General features: G+C 42.8%; 1 protein-coding gene across 1 annotated transcript in view; it reads right to left on the reverse strand.

Annotated features, from left to right (window-relative positions):
• Positions 1-4,621, reverse strand: part of LOC122255794 (uncharacterized) — a 16,404-nt gene extending 11,783 nt beyond the window's left edge. The window contains exon 1 of the mRNA XM_086555279.1: positions 4,584-4,621. The gene's annotated coding sequence lies outside the window, so the exon portion shown is untranslated. The remainder of the gene's footprint in view (positions 1-4,583) is intronic.
• Positions 4,622-5,334: the final 713 nt, after the last annotated feature.

Genomic DNA, 5,334 nt, shown 5'->3' on the forward strand with positions numbered 1-5,334 from the left:
AGAGAAGAGGGAAAGGAGGACAAAGAGAAAGAAAGAGAAGAAGGAAAGGAGGAAAGAAAGAATAAAAGAAAGGAAAGAAAGGAGGACAAAGAGAAAGAAAGAGAAGAGGGAAAGGAGGGAAAAGAGAAAGAAAGAGAAGAGGGAAAGGAGGAAAGGAGGAAGAGAGAAAGAAAGAGAGAGGAAAGAAGGAAAAGAAAAGAAAGAAAGGAGGAAAAAAGAGAAAGAAAGAGAAGAGGGAAAGGAGGAAAAAGAGAAAGAAAGAGAAGAGGGAAAGGAGGAAAAAGAGAAAGAAAGAGAAGAGGGAAAGGAGGAAAAAGAGAAAGAAAGAGAAGAGGGAAAGGAGGAAAAGAGAAAGAAAGAGAAGAGGGAAAGGAGGGAAAAGAGAAAGAAAGAGAGCGAAGCACAGCCGATGTCTTTCCACGAGAGTCCAAAGCGCCTAGTGACAGAGCATTACAATCCTTCTTCTGGGCTCTCTGAAGTGACAGTCACGCTCAGGCATTCAAGTGACCGTCGCTGCCTCGCGCCCCTCTCGCTCCACATGCGGGCGGAGGGGAGGCGTGTGTGTGTGTGTGGGTGTGGATGTGTGTGTGTATGTGTGTGTGTGTGCATATATGCATATATACTATTATTATTATTATTATTATTATTTTGTAATTATAATTATTATTATCATCATTATATATGTATGTATATATATATATATATATATATATATATATATATATATATATGTATGTATGTATGTATGTATGTATATATGCACATATATCTTGTTTTCTAAATATTGATGTGTAGACTTGTACTCTTCTCACCTTATACGTATCAATAATTATATATTTACGTGTATGTGTGTGTTTGTGTATGCATATATATATATATATATATATATATATATATATATATATATATATATATATATATATATATATATATATATAAACGCACACGATACTATAAACACAGTTATGTACACAAAGATACACAGCTGAAAATATTTCCATGCACATTGACCAAGAGCAATCGCATACAAACACTCGTACAGTATACAGAGATACAAACATACGATCACCTATAAACACGCAGGGATACACTCATACAGACATCCACAACCACGCATGTACACCCGAAATCTTACGTAAGTATGCAGACACACACATACTTACGTCCAAGAATACTTACACACATAGACCCGTAACCTCATTAGCCTCAACAAGAAAAGTGTTCACGACTTGCACTTGAACCTCCGACCACTTACGCCAGCCTCTGTCCCTCCACCTCACGCTCTGGATCTCGCTATCTTTCTCTCACTCTCTCTCGCTCTCGCTCTTTTTCTCTTTCGCCTATTTCTATCTTTCTTTTCGCCTCTCTCTCTCTTTCTCTTTCTCCCTCTCTCTCTCTCTCTCTCTCTCTCTCTCTCTCTCTCTCTCTCTCTTTCTCTTTCTCTTTCTCTCTCTCTCTCTCCCTCTCTCTCTCTCTCTCTCTCTCTCTCTCTCTCTCTCTCTCTCTCTCTCTCTCTCTCTCTCTCTCTCTCTCTCTCTCTCTCTCTCTCTCTCTTTCTCCACCCCCCTAATTTCCTTTATGATGTACCTCCCCATCTGCTTCTGTCTGTCCCTTTACCTCCCTCACTTGCTTTCCCTTTTCTCTTCATCCCTTCCCCTATTCCTCCCTCCCTTCCTCCCTTCCTCCCTCCTTCCCTCCCTCCCTCTCTCCGCTTATCCCTCCCTCCCTCCCTCCCTCTCCTTCCCTCCCTCTCTCCTTCTCTCCGTTCCTCCCTTCCTCCCTCCCTCCTTCCCCCTCCTTCCTTCCCCCCCTCCCTCTCTCCGTTCCTCCCTCCCTCCCTCCCTCCTTCCCCCTCCTTCCTTCCCCCCCTCCCTCTCTCCCTCTCTCCGTTCCTCCCTCCCTCCCTCCCTCCTTCCCCCTCCTTCCTTCCCGCAGCGCTCAAGTGCCTTTGACAGACCTCCATCCATCCCCACATGAGTTGGGCGAAGGGTAAGCTTATTCTGGGGGTGAGATGCAACTTAAGTAAACGGGGAGTCTGGTCTCGCACTTGAAAAGCTGCCATGAACTCTTGTTAAACATTTTACATTACTTGTGGTACTTTCCGTGTGATAGGTGGAGCGTGTTTTCAGTTACATTTTTTTTCTATAAGTTTGTTTGTGTGTTATGTTGTGTCATGTTAGGTTGTTTAGGGATTTCACACCTACTCTAGCACTCACGTCACTCATCCTTCTAACACCAACTCACTCACACACACTCACTCAACACATCACTACATACTCACTACAACATAATACACTACTCACACCATCTCTCTCTCTCTCTCTCTCTCTCTCTCTCTCTCTCTCTCTCTCTCTCTCTCTCTCTCTCTCTCTCTCTCTCTCTCTCTCTCTCTCTCTCTCTCTCTCTCTCTCTCTCACTTCTCTTTGTGAGACGTACTTCAAGTGCAACTTGACTACATGTTGTTCGCCACGTAGTTTCCACGTAGCGCTCTAGTTTGTGCCTGCGCGGACGAGGAAAATGCCGACCAGGATACCTATAAATAGCTCGATCGCCCAGGCCAGTGCATAAATGATTTGACCTAGCTTGCCCTCGGTCGCTCACTACCGCACCCTCTGCTCTCACACCCTCTACGACTCAGCTCTCTGTCGCTCCCCGCCTCCGCCGTGAGACACCAGATGGCTTTCGCTACCAAGTAATTTTCACCGTAACCACGTGTGCTGTGCCCCCCCCCCCCCCCAATAAAGGAAGAACCACCAGACTTTCATTCAACACCTTTTCTGAGTTAACTTCCTGTCCCTCATCTCTTTCACTCACCTTCTCTCTTCCTCTTCTCTCTTTTTCTCAGAGCTTTATAACCGAACTTTTCCTGTTTTCCATCTAACATGGACTTCATCTTCTCGAGATTGTCGAGTCGTATTTTCTCTTGAAAAGTATATGTTTTTTTCTTTTTTTGAAGGACACACCTCTTAAGTGGTCATGCAGTTTATATAATGTGTGTAATGTATATTCTTACGGCCCCGATGGAGGTATATTCAATGCCTCTATACTACTTTAAATCATGCAATCATGCCATACAGACTAATCAGAAGCACTTACAGCAACAGGCGACCATGAAAGGCTTTTCCATGAGGAATATCGTTGGTTCTTCAATCAGGCTGGAGCCACCATTCGACTTCTATCGACATTATATCGTAATGAAAACTCATACGAGCAGAGTTTGAGAGCGTGTGACGGTCAGGGTGCATGTTGCAGACATTTTTTTTTTTCTTTCTTTCTTTTTTTAGTCATTCTAATGATAAAGGCTTAAGCTTCCTGAACGGATATCTTTTGATGAGTTTCAAGTCCTTCGTGGTATGAAAATGCCCTCACTAACAAATTTGCATTCCTTCATTGTGCATGAAAATCAGACACGGATTATTTCATACATATGCGTATAAACACACGCACATATATATGTGTGTGTGTGTATATATATGTGTAAATACATATGTATATATATGTGTGTGTGTGTGTGTGAATAAATAGATAAACTATATAAATATATATATATATATATATATATATATATACATATATATTCATATATATATATATATTCATATATATATATATATATTCATATATATATATACATATATATATTCATATATATATATATATATATATATATATTCATATATATATATATACATATATATATATTCATATATATATATATATATATATATATATATATATACATATATATATGCCATACACAAAAAACAGATGCACCATACATAAATAAGCTGACTAACACGTAGAATTACCTATTTAAGCTCACTCTTTGCATCACTAGATAAGACAATCTTCTAAATTATGCTAAAGCCTGGTTCTCGGAATGAGAATATACTCAAGCAATTCCCACGAACCTTCCTTCAGATCCGGCCCAAATTCAGAAGAAGAAACATTGATGACCACGGTTTTGGCCCCCCCCCCCCCCCCATCCACCCACCCCCGACCCCGGCAGCGAGAGTCTCCCGGAAGCTGATCAATTAAGTGTGATTATCCTCCTTGCCTAATTCATAGCGCTAGTTTATCCGGGAGAAGAGCGAGAAAGCGCTCGATTAGAGAGTTAAGAATGGAGGACGAGTAATATTTTTTTTAACGACTAATGAGCCCAAGAGGCGAGGGCGTAATTAAACGATTAGCCATTGCTAGTAAGCAGACTAGCGTCGTCTGAGAATGACCTTTGTTGGTGTGTGTAGCAACCTTGGATCACCTTTCGGCAGTGGCTTCTCCTCTAAGTTGATCTTTACAACTGATTTTCTTTGATTTTCTCTTCTTTCTTTTCTTTCTCCTTCTTCTTATTCACTGTCGATATCCGTATGGTGTCCAAACCGCACCCACAGTTTCGCCGGAAAATGCCTACGCCCGAAACGCCGCCATCTTTTTCTTTCGCTTTCCCGCGTCGCAAGAAGACAACTTTTGGCGAATGAATATCACCGGATGAGGGCTCGGTGGCACTCAAAGGCCTACTTGGTGCATGGCGTTAGTGCATGCTGAGTGTAAGCATGTGCTATTTGCAAGACAAAGCTACTTACTTCCGCCCAGGTGACCCCGCAACACAACCACTTCGGAAGAGAACTTAGTTAAGAATGACCTCCTCGCGCTGATAAGGGGGAGTGCCGCAGATGTCTCGGAGGTCACACTCACTCAGCCCTGTCAGTCACACCCCGGGTCATTATTGCAGGGCGATGAGCTCTTGCAACAAAGTCAATAACTGCACTTGGGATCGTTCTCTTCGAATTCCAGTAGTGCATATGCTTTTAATTTAAAACGCGTGACACTGATGTCCATGACAGCGCAACTTCACGTTACTTACCTTCATGAAAATACCCTCATGACACGAGTCAGAGTACACACTTTCCCCCTTGCGTTTGCGGTGGCCGTCACTGTCTCCCAATGACCTTGACATCGCTAAATATTTACGTTGAGAAAAAGGCGAAATCACAAAAACGCAAACGAGCGACGGACGGTGCAAAACCAACGTCCTTCGAGGCCTCTTCTTACAGCACCCCCCACCCCCACCCCCATCCGCCTTTCCCTACCCTCTTTCCTCCCCGCCCTCCCTCCTCCCCTATTTCTCATAGACTAAATGATGATGATATAAGATGCGGCTCATCATGTCGATCTCAATCTCAAAACGAGGCTCTCAATTCGCGCCTATCATCCCTATAACTAAATCAAACTCGAAGGACAAAGATGACCTATATACTTTGCATGTTAAAGGAGGGGCCCTAATCCGGTGTCTCGCACTTGTCGCGTTGAGGTTATAGACTCAAGTTTACTAAA

The sequence above is a fragment of the Penaeus japonicus genome, unplaced genomic scaffold (assembly GCF_977035675.1).
Source record: "Penaeus japonicus unplaced genomic scaffold, GWHDUDI00000001_assembly GWHDUDI00000030, whole genome shotgun sequence".
NCBI lineage: Eukaryota > Metazoa > Arthropoda > Malacostraca > Decapoda > Penaeidae > Penaeus > Penaeus japonicus.